Source organism: Chinchilla lanigera, unplaced genomic scaffold (assembly GCF_000276665.1).
Source record: "Chinchilla lanigera isolate Chin_1 unplaced genomic scaffold, ChiLan1.0 scaffold00019, whole genome shotgun sequence".
Classification (NCBI taxonomy): domain Eukaryota; kingdom Metazoa; phylum Chordata; class Mammalia; order Rodentia; family Chinchillidae; genus Chinchilla; species Chinchilla lanigera.
Window position 1 is genome coordinate 10,657,090 of NW_004955420.1, and position 13,659 is coordinate 10,670,748.

The window sequence follows — 13,659 nt, forward strand, 5'->3', positions numbered from 1 at the left end:
GCGCGCCCTGCGGACCCCGATCGTGCGTACCGCGTTTGCACGCCGCGGCGCCCCGGCGTCCCTCTTGCTAAGGCCCTGGCCGGCGGTCTGCTGAAACGGTGTTTTTAAGAGTCCCCGCGCCTTTCTTCCCTCCTCCCTCCCTCCCTTCCTGCTTCCTTCCCCAGACCGGGCGGAGCGCGCAGAACGCCATTCCCTCGCGGGCGCCCCACGCTGAGGGTGCGGGCCCCCACCCCCACCTGCTGTCAGCGAAGCTCGCGCCGTGCAGGATCGAGGGGCTCCGCCTCGGCCCCAACGCCCCTGGAACGTGCCGCCTGCAGCCCGGGGCCCTCTCCATGCCCAGCAGCCATTCCCAAGGACCCCCAGCCGCCAGGGCTCCCTGTCTGCAACCTCGTGGAGCGAGCGCTGGGTGCAGTGCGTGTCCTCCGGCCAGGTTCCCCCCACGCCCCGACAAAGAAAGTTGTGTGTCGTTGTTGTTGCTGCTGCTGCTCTTGTTGTTTTCTGAAGTTCTGCAGTTGTAGACAACTGGTCCCTGACTCTCTGCCCAGGCCGTTCTGTCACCATGGCCCTTCACCCGATGTGACGGCCTCTGCATTTCTGAGTTCAGTGCTGAAGCCTTCTCCCTTGGCAGGTGGAGTGTCACCCAGCACAGCCTTTGGGACAGTGTTGTTAATATACCTTTTAAATAAGGAAAAAGGGGGGACCCTTCTTGATCCCTCACAGGAGACCCGGACCAACAGATTTAGGGTTCCCTGTGACTGGTGGAGCGGACGCAGTTGTGCCTTCGCTCACCTTGACTCACCTCAGGCCTCTCACCCAGGACGTCACGGCGCACAGGCTTAGGCCCGGCCCAAACCCTTCCGTGGAGAGGGGACAGCAGCTGAGCTGCTTCTTTCAGAGAGTTGTGGAAAGGAGAATAGTTTGGGGCCTCCTTTATGAGTCTTGATATTCAAAAACATAATATGACGTCAAGGAATCATTCCTTTACTTCAGTGGCTACCTTTTCTATGGAAACACTGGGGCACACATACGCCTACTATCTTCCAGCTGTTCCCCTACCACCTTCTAGTTGCAGGGAACGTTGCTGCTACTGACTTTGGATTTTGCCTAGTACCTCGCCCCCTTTTATAAGCCAGAAGTTGCAAACGCACACTCCTCACCCTGTTCTTGTAAAGGTCACTGTCGGTTGACACCCCGTGCCCCTCCCACTCCCCCCACACACTTGCACAGACCCTTTCGCTTGTTCCTGCGCATTCAGAAGTGCACAACTTTTAGTATTCCCTGACTCATGCTTTTCCAACCGATATTGGGCTGCTTATCTTGAAATACAAAATGAATTCTTGAGAAACAGCTTCTGAGAAACTTTAGTTTTCTACCTCGCTTTTCAAGTCTCACAGCAAGAGCTTTAATGAGGGTTTAGGTTATCACCCCCCATCCTTTTTTAGGTGACCAGTTGTACAGCAGTAGCATAACTGTTGCCAAGGAGAAAAGCAGTTGAGGTCAGTTTTGTGAAGGGTTCCTGTTAGCATTTATCTTTCTTTTATTTTGAACAGTTTATGAGAAGAAAGGGAAGAATGATTTGGGCAGTAGGGCGGGGGAGCTAAAAGAACCCACTGAAAATTTGTTTTTAAGGTGAAAGGCCTTTTTCCACACTATTGTCTTGCCACAGATAACAGCACACAGAGCAGAAGTCCTGAAAGTGGATTTCTGTCACTCTGGCCTTTTGGAGGCCCGGAGAGCGCTGGCGTGAATTCCAATAGAAAGGTAGACAAACCTAATCAGAAGGAACAACTTCCCCTGCAGCGCCCCCAGCGCCTGAGTGTTGGAGACTAACCGGAAGCCGATCCAGACCTAGCTGGGTGTAGCTTGTAGGGCTTCCCCCTCCCCCAGAGGAAGCACTGCCTGGGGTGGGCCTCAGAGGAGTCAGCAGGGTGGCTGCAGGGGTGGCCTGAGGGCCGTTGGGCCAGCAGTCCACTCCCACCCGCTGCATGGTCACAGCCAATGAGTCACAGTGAGCTGGGAACGAAGGAAAGGGGACAGGATAGGGCCTGGTGGGTGCTAGGGACAGACCTTTCGCTTGGTCCACTGGCCTTGGGCTCCTACCCTAGGTTTCCCAGGATTGGAGACCTTGGCAGCGGGAGCTTGCAGAGATGGGGATGAAACAAGTGCTCTGCGTGTCTGGCTCATCCAGCTGTGCCTGGCCAACCAGGGAGCCAGCGAGAAGAAAGCTTCGTCTTCTTCACTCGCTCGAGCTGGGGTCTCTTGTCTTCCCCCAGCCCTGTGTCTCACATCAGGACCAAACAGAACTAACACTCCACTGCCTTTGCTTACACTGAGCCTACCTCTCAGGATTTGATAAGGTTACCGCACCACCGATACAATCGTAGATTTTTAAAGCTTCCTCCAAGAGACAGATGTTTGGGTTGATTCAGAACGAAGGAGGAGACCTGCAGCTGCACCAAGGAATAATCTATTGGACAAATATTTTAATAAAAAATATGAAGAGATCAGCCCGACCTTGCAAGGTCTTCTGCTTTAAAAAAATCTTTATCAAACCCCTATTCTATGGCTTCAATAAACAGAACCCATTACCTCACGGCATCTTTTGTTGGCCCCATACAAGAGAGAACAAAATGGTTATTCAGGGGAACGCTTTCGATTTTTATTGTGGGTAGCCTGCACAAAGAGCCGTGTTATTGTATTTAAAAGAACCATCTGTAGCAGAAACAATGGCATCAAATTATCTTTGAATACCCACTGAAAAAACATAAAGCTTTTTTTTTATTCTTCTTCTGTACGGTGGGGGGACAGAGCAGTGTTAGGATAACTGACTTTTTTGTTGTTCTCTGGGTGCATTCTTCTCGCTCCCCCTCTCTCTCCCCCTCACCCTCTCTCCTCTCTCTCTCTCTCTCTCCCTCTCCCTCTCTCTCTCTTTTAAAAAATCAGCCATTTGGGGTTTTAAGCCATAAACGATTTTTCTTGTTGCAGGGGATCGCAGTGGCAAAGCTAGGCTAGGTCTTGGAGGCTGCTGTAAGGCGGCGCGGGTGAAGGCAGGCGGCCGATGGGGAGACGAAAAGCCGAAATGGATTCGCGGTGCCTTGGATGGAGGCTGAGAGGATCTGCACGCTCCTCCAACTCGTTCTGTCCGGTGAGAAGTGATCCAGCTTGGGCTGACAAGCGGCTCAGGAAGCCCTCGCGTTCTGTGCTTTTTTACCTGCCAATCAAACTGCTACAAGACAACACCCTGATCTGGCGTGGACATGTAAGTAGCTCGCAACCCAACTTTGACATTCCCTGTAGCTCACTCCCCCCCACACACATACACACACTTTCTTCTCCCTCTCATTCTGGGATTTTTTTTTTTTTTGACCTTTAATAGATCTGGAAATAGATCCTGCGTGGCAGTCATTTAACACAGGCAGGTTTATGCCTGAAAGAGTTAACTTTTGGAATTAAATGCTAATTGAAAATTTTTTTAAAAAATGCAAGAGTTGAAACGACGTGATTTTGTTCCTCCTGTACAGTTCTAGTCCTGAATAGAATCAGTTGCCTTGCAAGGACGAATGTGTTTCTTCTTTCTATGAAAATGAAGAAATGGATTCGTGAGCCCACAGAAATAACCCCAATCATGAAAAAGTCCAGGCTTCCATCTTTAAAAAAAGAAAAAAAATATATACATTAAACTCTGGCATTTCGCTCCCACCAAAAGAGCCTTCTGCAGACCAGGTTTCCTTGGGCTGGAAGAGAGGGCTGACCTGACCCAGAATCTCCGAGGCCCGGGGCTCCCTTAACCTGCGTCGCCCTGGGCTGTGGTGTCTGGAGGTGGGAGGGAGCTTGCAAAAAGAGGGGAAGGGGCCATGGCGAAGTCTGGTTCTTTATGAGAGGCTGGCGGACGCGGAGATGGCAACGCAAGGGGGCAGGATACGCAGGAAGCACTACCTAGCAGAAGGAACTGCGGCGCGGCGGAGCGCGGAGCTGGGAGACTGGGTGGGACGAGGTGCAGGGCGGCGGGGGCTTGCTCTCTGGCGCCCTCTCACGGCAACTTGAGCGATGTTTTACTTTCGCGGTTGGGGAAGGCGGCTAGGTTTTTGTTGCTGCTGGATTTTTTTCCCTCGCAGACTTTAAAAAAAAAAAAACAACTAGAGACTATTAGTAAATTGAGTGTTTTTAACCCAGAAGCTTATGCATATGCCTTCAAACCCTCCATGTTTTCTTGTGGGACATCCCTCCCTCTCCCCAAATCTTGTCATGCTGTGGCACACCGGGGTATGGAGGTGGCCCACGCCCCATTAGGAGCCGGGGCCGGGGCTTAGCTTCCTACCTGAACGGCATTCCGACTCCGGGAATACCCTGAGGGGTGCGAGGGGGTGGAGTGGGAAGAGATGATTTGGAAACTGCAGATTCTGACACAGGCTCATTAGAATACAATGTCAGGGGGGCTCTGGGGAACCTCAGCGCCTGCGACATGTGCTGGTCAGGGGACTTTCCTGCCCGCCTCTTTTTTCTTCTTCTTCTTTTTTTTTTTTTTTTTTTTTTTTTTGTTGTTGTTTCACTTCTTTCTTGTCCTCTTTTTTTTTTCTTTTTTAAAAAATTTGGTAGATAAAGGTTAATCTTGGGCTGAATGATAGAGCTGTGATTGACAGGAGAAAAGGTGTCGAGGGCAGGTCGCGCTGTCTTATTTACAGCCCACCGCTTGCTTGGAGTCTTTGTTAGGACTGGAAAGCTAATTTAGTGCTGATCAAAAGCACCACAGAGTTAAAGGACTGGTAATGACTGCTAATTTCATTTCAGCCTCGTGCAACCCCAACTGCTGTAATTAAAGACACGCTATTTAAATACAGGTGAAGGTTTTTTTTTTTAGGTTGGGGTGGGGGGTGGATGGATTACAATTTTATCTAGATTTCTTATATTTGGGTGTTATGTCCTCCGACAGCAGATTTTTAAAATTATTATTATTTACAGCTGCTTCTTGTCATTTATACCTGGCTTGGCAGAATCGGCAATATGAAATGTGTCAGTCGCGCGCGCGCGCGCGCGCGCACACACACACACACACACACACACACACACACACACACAAGACCCTCTGAAGAAAGTAGGGAGGAAGGGTGCAGAGGAAAACTACGCAGGGGGATTAAAATATTTGGGTCTTTCTTTTTCTCCCTCGGATTTAATAGAAGGGCCTTCAGTATAGCTAGAAGTATTTGAGACTTGGGGCTGGGTGAACAGGACAGAGGGATGAGTGTCAGCTTTTAAAGTACTTCTAAAAAGATCATGGGAGCAGATGGGAAAATATATCTTTAATTAAATAATTTCCCCCACACTCGAGCTTGCGGTATGGGCTCAGAAACCTTGTAATTTCTCAACAGATAGGAGTTTCTTTTTGAGAACATCAAAGGATGAAAAGCTCTACATTTTCGTAGTTGGTTAACATTGATAATCACCCCCTCCACACACACATACGCGCGCGCACGCACGCACACACGCACGCACGCACACACACACAACCCCCCAAAAGAATTTAGCCTTTAATCTCCTTTTATCCACAAAGACTAAAGCTCTGTACTCGACCCCGTGAGCGCCTCGCGCCTTCCGGGGCTGGAACCCGGCTCAGATGTGAAGCGGCGCTGAGCCGCCGCGCAGGTTCGTGCCCAGCGCCCCCTGTTGGACGCAGTGAGCGCTGCGCAGCGCCAGTCCTGGAAATCGCTGGAACCTGGCTCTGGGGTTAGCTGGAAGTCTTTTTCACCCTCCAAAAGGGAAGTGGGGTGCGGAAACAAGTTTTTATATCCTTAAAGGATGTTGTAATCCAGTAAAAAACTAAAAAGCGAGATAATGCATTTTTAGTTCAATTTTAAAAAGACGGTCGTTCCTCCTGCTCAGCTCCCAGACATGCCTCCGCCACCCGCTTGGATTTGAGGTTCCCTGCAAAGGTCCTGCGACCCTAAAACCGGCAGAGAGACACGGTGAGAAACCAAACAGCGGAAAACCTCTCCCGTGGCCCCCAAGAACCGAACAGAAACTACTTTTCCCGTTTTCCCCGCATTTCCAAAAAAAAGAAAAGAAAAAGAAAAGAAAAAGAGAGGGAAAAAGAAAGGGAGAGATGCGCGCTTGTTATTTTGACATTTGTCAGCAGCGTCTTGTGCGTCCTCGGGGGTCCTGAAGCGCTGTAAAGGAACCTCTGGGCTGACAAGTAACTTGTTTCTACGTCTGTACTGATTTCCAGAGGGCAGCTCTAAGTCCAGCCTCGTCTTTAAATGTTTCCCATCCCCCAAACCAGTCTTGACCAAACTTTTCCTTTCCTATCAAGAGGCAAAATCCCAGATCCTGTCTCCCTAACAGGTGCCTGACATCTCGGCTTTCATCTCAGCCCGGGGACCTCAGGGAAGGTGCGCAAGTGGCCAGAGCATTTTCTTTGAAATTCAGCATCTCACTGACAGGAACCCAAACTATCCTAGGCAAAGGGTAGTATTTTTTACACTTCCAAAAGCTACCTGTCTCCATAAGAAAGAGCTTTAACTTTCTTTGGGCTGTAAGGGAAAGCAAAAGGTCCTTTGAATTATTTCAGAAAGAAACTATTTTTTCTTTTAATGGGACATCCTCTAAAACAGTAGGGAATTGTGGGTTTGTTGTTTAAAATCAAACAATTCTTCTGATAAATGAACAAAGTGGTGAGCCCCCTCCTGAGGGACGTGCTTACGATTTTAACTTTTAACCTTGAGAAGTTTAAGGCTCGCTTTTTTTTTTTTTTTTAAGTTTCCCTATTGATGGACCAGCTTAGGTTTTCATAACAGAATGGCCTTTTAAAAACTGGTTTTGAAAGCTGCTTGTCCTTGTGTGTGCTCCTCCACCTCCCCTAATTAGCGGACCGAGGGTGTCTTTCTGGGGAATTGCTGTCCTAGGGACACACACCTGCTCTCTGATTCCAGAATCGGATCTCGGCTTGGGTTTTAACTAAGTAGGTTCAGAGGCAACGTTAAGAATCAAGCTTCTGATAAATCTCTACCCGGAGTTCTATCCAAATGACAAGCAGGCAGGAACCCTTGCCACGGCTGGCCTCCCTCTGCCCTGCGACAACACCAGCCCCCTGGGAAGTAGCGAGTCGGGGCTGAGGAGCCCGAGGAGGCGGGCGTGGGGGCAGGAGAGCGGGCTGGACAGCGCAGGTCCTAAGGCTTCCGCGGGCCGAGGTGGAGGCGGCGGGAAAGAGGGTCTGTGCCCGCTGTCAGGGGTGATGGAGAATGTGCAGTAGCAGAGCCCCCGCGATTGCAGTCTGGATCCCCTCCCCAAGTTCCCAAGGCCCTTAGAGCAAGCACAGTCCCTGGGGAGGACAGAGGACTGGACAAGTGGGTGGCCCGGGCCACCTAGGCCCCCTGGTGCAGTTATTTCGGGGGTCTCAAGCCACCTGGCCCCTGCCCAAATCTCATGCGCCGAGGCGGCCAGCAGGAAGGAAGCCCCTCCAGCCCTGAGGGCTGGGGCAGGGGCCAGCGCTGATGACTCTCAGGCGCAGGCGAAGCCGCGGCGCTGGCCACCGGCCGTGTTTCTCGGCCGCCGCCAAGGCCCTGCACGGAGGGGCGGGGCGGGAGCTTGGGGTCTCCGCTCGGTCCGGGGTCCAAGCCTGAGCCCGCGGCCTTGGCCCGGCGCTCTGCTTTGTAAGTAGCCAGCCTTGCCCGCTTCCGTGGCAGATGGGCAGCGCGCTCAGGCCCCTGGGTCGGTGCCAAGGCCTCAGCCCTTTCTGCCCTCACCCCTCACTCTTCCCCGGTGACCCCAAGCGGCAGGCTGCAACCTGAGCGCCGGTAGGAGTGGTTTGGAGTTGGGTGCAGCCGTTTCGAGGTGGATAAAACGGACTCAGGATTAATTCTAAGATGCAAGGAGATGAGCCCTGTGTTAGGTCTACTCTTTCAGTTTGCTTTTAAACTCTGGAAAACCTTTCATTCTGGGAAAACCTTTCCAACCCTAAGACAAAGGCGCCAGAGAGAAGGCCTCGGGCGGGCTTGGAGGAGCTGAGGGGTACGCAGGCTTCCCCTCAAAGTTCATCTGGGTACTGCCAGGCCACAGGCCCAAGCCAAGGCCCAGCAGCTACATGGGTCACTGGAGGGTGCTGAGCCCCCAGGTACAACTTGACACCATTGAGCCCACGGTTCCTGTCGGTAATCTGTGAATTCGGTGCCGAGGTTGTCAGCGTGGATCGGAGCAGTTCCTGAAGGACTCATTACAGCCTATCGTGTCAATGATCTCCGAATTAAGGAGTGGGTGTGGGGTGAGAGGGAGGGGTGGGAGAGCCAACAAGAAGCCCATGAAGGGTGAGGAGGAAGATCAAAGTCAGAACCCCAGCTCGAAAGGAGCGGTTCAAGATTACCGGGCCAGCGATCTGAGAGCTCCTTTGGGCTGGGCTCGGGAAGCCAGCTCCACCTGAGCCGCCCGAGAAGCAAGCAGGGCGCTAGGGGGCAGGCAGAAGTGGTTCTCAGACCTTTCTTTCCAGGCCAGGAGAGCTCTGGGAAGAGGGCCCCGGAAGTCAATGGGAGGCCCCAAGGCCGCCAGCCCGCTCAGAGTGGGTGTGCCCTTGGATTTGGGGCACGTTCAGGGCCAGCCACAGCTGCACAGCTTTGAGAAAAAGTGCTCACAGTTGCACTGAGGGCTGCAGGTGACTGTAATGTGATTTCTTTTGCCAGTGGTTTACTTTAGCTTCTGTTCACGCCACAGGTGGAAGTTTCCTCCCTGCCCCTTTGATAGTCCGTTAACCAGATCTCATTTCTTTCCCCCGCTTGTGTTTTGGGGATGCCACGTACCTCAGCCCTCTGAGCTGTTGTCATTCGTGTGGGTTTAATTCTGATTGTATTTCTGAAAAGGGAGCTTTGCGCGACACAATACAGTATATTCCTTGAGATGTGCAAAAGAAGGCTGAACCCCAGGTGTACACCTTGGCATGGTGTGGACCAAGGCAAAGGGGTCCTCTCTGCTCACAGACGGCTGTCGCAGTGCACGTGACCCCTGGCCCATGCTGGGTGTCACTTAAGAGGGCCCTGAGAACACTTAAGGAAGACTTAGGTTTGTTTTTCCCACAAAAGCTATGCTCACAACTACATGAAATAATCAGTAGCCCTTCCCCCTGAAATTAGGGTAGCAACCCTAACCACTGGAAAATTTGGCTCTTCAGGAAGCCCTATTGCTGTGATATGATTAATTGCAGAAGATGGTGCAGTCAATCAGAGAGATGTAGTCAGACATCCAAGCAGGGATTTAGAAGTGCAAAACAATCCGGGGGCGTGGGGGGCCACCTGAAGTTCTTGGTGATCTGTTTGCCTTTTTAAAAAATTGTCTACTGCTAATTTGTAAAATCAAAATCATATGTTCCTAGTACAACTGAAGGCCAGCGGCAGAAGCTCTTTTAGTTTGTCTTTTTAAAAGGGAATTTCTATTTTAAAATAATTTGATCACTTAATGGGCAAATTGCATTTTCCCCTGGACAACAGCTGCAGTGCAGAAACACAATCTTATGTTAAAATTACTGATAATTCCGAAATGGAATTGTCAAGGATGAATTCCTTTTTCCAAAAAAAAAAAAAAAAACCAGTTGAGCTGGAATATATGAAGGATACACAAATCCGTGTGCGCCTGTCAGTAATATGATGGTCATGATCTACAGCCCCAAAGCCATATACGAGGGATTATATGTTACTTTGGGTGCTATCATTTGAACGGGAATAGATTTAGTTTTATAACGGTTGCGTTCTTTTAAAAATGTAGTTATTTCATCAGTGAGAATCAGATGGAAAAGAATGAGGAAAAAGCTGAATGCAAAGCAGCTCTGCATTCCTTCGGTTTCAAGGGCCCTTACAGCTCTTGAGAGAAATTATTTGGTGAAATTGGGTCTAGACAGAAGCAGCATTTGTTACCCCCTTGTTCATTTGTTATGTGTAATACCACTTCTGGAAATTAAAGGCAAGGTGCTGAAGAGACATGCAAGAAGAACAAAATATGATTAAGCAATTTTAAATTGCCGAGCTACCACGCATCCGTATGCAGATCCGTGACTCAGTAAATAGGAAGTATATGTTGCTTTGTATCACCCAGAAACACTTATTATAGTTCCTACCAATAATCATTCACACTTGCAAAAGACAGATGTGGCCTAGGAAGAAAATAGGGGGAAACATAAAGGTGGGAGAATTTCTGTTGTTTAAAACATTGTATCATAAACATTCAGGTGCGCCCTGCAGGATTTCTGGTGCGAGACCCTTTACAGTGTGAAGGAAATGATGCTTGACAATGCACGCATTCATTATCTGATTTCTGCCTTACTCTCCACATCCTGACTTTTTCCAGTTTATTCCTTGTTGGTTATTTTTGGAAAGAACGTGATGCTTTTTTTAGGAGGAAGAACCCCTCCAGTGCCCTCCTTTCTCCTTCACCTTCCTTTATCTGTGTTTATTTCTTCAGGCTGACGGGCTGAGCCCTGGAAGTCTTGTGGCATGCTCCAGCTTGGAGTGACTGAGGATTTTTTTTTTTTTTTAAACTTGGAAAAAGCAATATTCTAAAACTTGCCTTCTGCCTGCGTCCTGACCTTGTCATGCTCAGTGTTCTTGTATTAGAGGACGGAATTCGTGAAAATTTCACCTCACTAAATTACGCCAGCTTCGTCCTAAACATCTGAATTTCCCTTTAGCTTTGGCTTTTCAAATCAAGAACTTTTCCGTACTTGTCATATTTTACTTTTTTAGATTTCTTGCCTTTCATGCACCAGACTGTATCATTTCTTTCACTGCAGTTATGATCACTGCTATCTATGATCACTTTCAGATGGCTGAAGGATCAGAATCAGGAGAAAACAGCAAAAAAGGAAGCACAGAAAACCCTTCATTTGGCCAAATGTGGCTCCTAATATATTTAACCGGTGCCCAAATTAGAAAGCCTTTCTGTACATTTTCTTCTATTTTTCTCGCTTTTTTCCTTACGTAATGAAATTAAAACTTTTGGAGCCCACAGTTGACATTTTTCAGAAAATTGAGTTATCAAGGCAGTAATTATTTCACGGGGAGATAAAACTCTCATAGCCCTAACTGTCAAATAGGGCCCTTTTCAGATTTTAATTACAAAATAAAATTAGTCTGCTCTTCCTCAGGATGGTTTGTGAGTGGTTAAACAGAGCTTCCCCCAATACTGGTGGTCGTCAAACTCAGCTAATTAGCAATGCTGAGAAATTCCAGTTAACAAGGACATTCTGGAAGACTCCGCAGGTTCCCTGCCGTTTGCCTTCATTTCCATAAGAAGATTAAGAGAGGAGGGGCACGCACTCAAATGCAGATACAAAAAAGAAGCGTTTTTTAACAAGCATCATAATAGTAAGATGCTTGGCTAGTTCTCACCTAATTACTGCAAGTTAAACCTCTATTTGCCACTAAGAAGAAAAAATAAGTCTACCGTCCCCTCTCTCCACAAAATTGTTAGCTGGCTGGAGATGTAATACTTGAGGAGTGATGGGAAGGCAAAATTAATGTAAAAGATTTTTAAATAAAATTGAGTTGTACTTAGCAGTTCAGGCTTTTTGGCGAGGGCCAACAGAAGAGCAAAATCAAATTAGAATATTGCAGGAGTTACGATTTATTTCTAATTACCAATACTGTTCTAAAAGTGCATTGCTTTCTGCTGTCCAAGGAAGGAAGTGTTACATTTCCCTTTAGTTTAGGCACTCCAATTTTCACAAATTGTGCCCATGGCAACATTTTTAAATTCCCTGAAGATGAAGCACCCTGCTACAAGTCCTTTTTTTTTTGACTCTTAGTCAATGGCGTATTGTTGCTACTACGTAGTCATCTATTATAAACCTAAAACAAGGTTGCTTATGTCATCTATTGGGATTGGTATAGTTGTTATTATTATATTTAGGGAGAGTGCTGCTGCTGTATTGAAACTGAGCGGCCAGTGATCTGATTTTTAAAAAAATGCATATGTTCTTTAAAAACCTAATGAGAAAATTGTTCCTGCTCTCACCATCTTCTTTTAATCTTATTTTCGTAGCACATTATTATGCATAAATGCCAGCTACAGTTAGTTTATTGCTTCGATAAGTACAGCAGGCTTAATTAAAATAAAGCTGTAAATAAATGCAACCAGTGATAACACAATTGTAATGTATTTCCATAGCTTATTTATATGATAAAAGCAATTAACAAAAGACCTAGCCGGCCCCTTTAACCTCTTAAATGCGTTATTATAGAGCTCAGGCACAAGCACAAGCCTCTGAGCGTGCGTAAATGCTTTTACAGATCATCCCAAGGAAAAATTTGTCTTTTACTGCTGCACCTTGACAGAAAGAAACATAAAAAGATTTCCTCCTATAACCATCTATTATTAATATTTATTTTAATAAACAGACACTACATCAAGCCCCCCTCCTTTTTTTTTCTTCAAACTTAATTATCCATAAGCTTCCTTTTTAAGTTTTGGAATAATGCTATTAAGCGCAGACCAGTGCATACCCAATCATAAAGTGAATGCTTGGTTTGCCCTTCGTGGCGCCTGGACAATCATAATTCATTCATACGTTGAATCCCATAATTTGTACCTATTTTCCCCGTGCTTTAACCTCCCACTTATCTCGAGGTTGTATGTACATTTTTAAGTTAAGCAAATTAAATATGATTCTTATGATTTGGTTGCACGGCTTGTGCGATATGTTAACTTTTCTTTTGTTTAGATTATGTGTAATTAGTCTGATCTTCCATCCTCCTCCCCCTTTTCTTTTTACTTAATTTCCAAACACCTTTTTTTAAAGGTAAAATCGTTAATCTTGGAAAAGCAAATCCACCAGCAGGGGGCGCACCAGCCACATCCGTGAAACCGGCCGCGCTGAAAAGTCGGTGGCCGCCTTGCCTTAGCCTCTCAACCTTTTCTCTTTCCTAATCTCCAGAGATCCGTGTTTAGCTTAATACAACACCCCCATGAAACAGGAAACAGTGCTTTATTTAGAAAAGTATTGCATATTTGCATGTTTCGAGAACATGAACCCTCCCCGGGTTCCCCTAACCTGAAGCAAACCATAACCTAAGAGCAGAGGGACAGCCTGCGAGGGGACGGGCAGGCTGCGTGGAGATCACTTACTACTAAGAAAAGTCTGCAGGATTCTTTTTCCCAACTTTTCCGGGTCCCCACGGAGCACCCTCGGGTTGAATGTGCCAATCAAGGGCAGGCCTGGGGAGGCAGGCACTGCAGAAGTCGGGGTGCGGGGCCGTGATTGTGGGCAGAAGGTTAGGAGTGGGCGACACGGTGCAGCGTGTAGAGATAAAGGGAGCGTGGCCAGCGGACACCCGTCCGTGTCCTCAGGGTAAGGGGAGCCGCGGGGGAGGGGCGGAGAGAGTTGCAGAAGAAAGAAAATAAGTAACCCTGATGGCTTAAGCCCTTTATCAAAGAGAAACGGCATCAGGTTTTTTCCCTCCCCCCCCCCTTTGTAGTCAAGTGCATTTTAGCCACAAAGATCCCAACCAGAGAGTGGAAGGGAACTTAGACGGGGCTTTGTTTGACGCCGTGTAGCGACAACAAGAGAAACAAAACTACCTATTTGTAACGGACGTGGTGCCCGGCTCTCCGCTTTGAGCGCCCACCTATTGAAATCTTCGCGTCGGGACAATGGGGCCGCGGCTGCGGTGACCCGCTCGTCCCGGGGGCGGC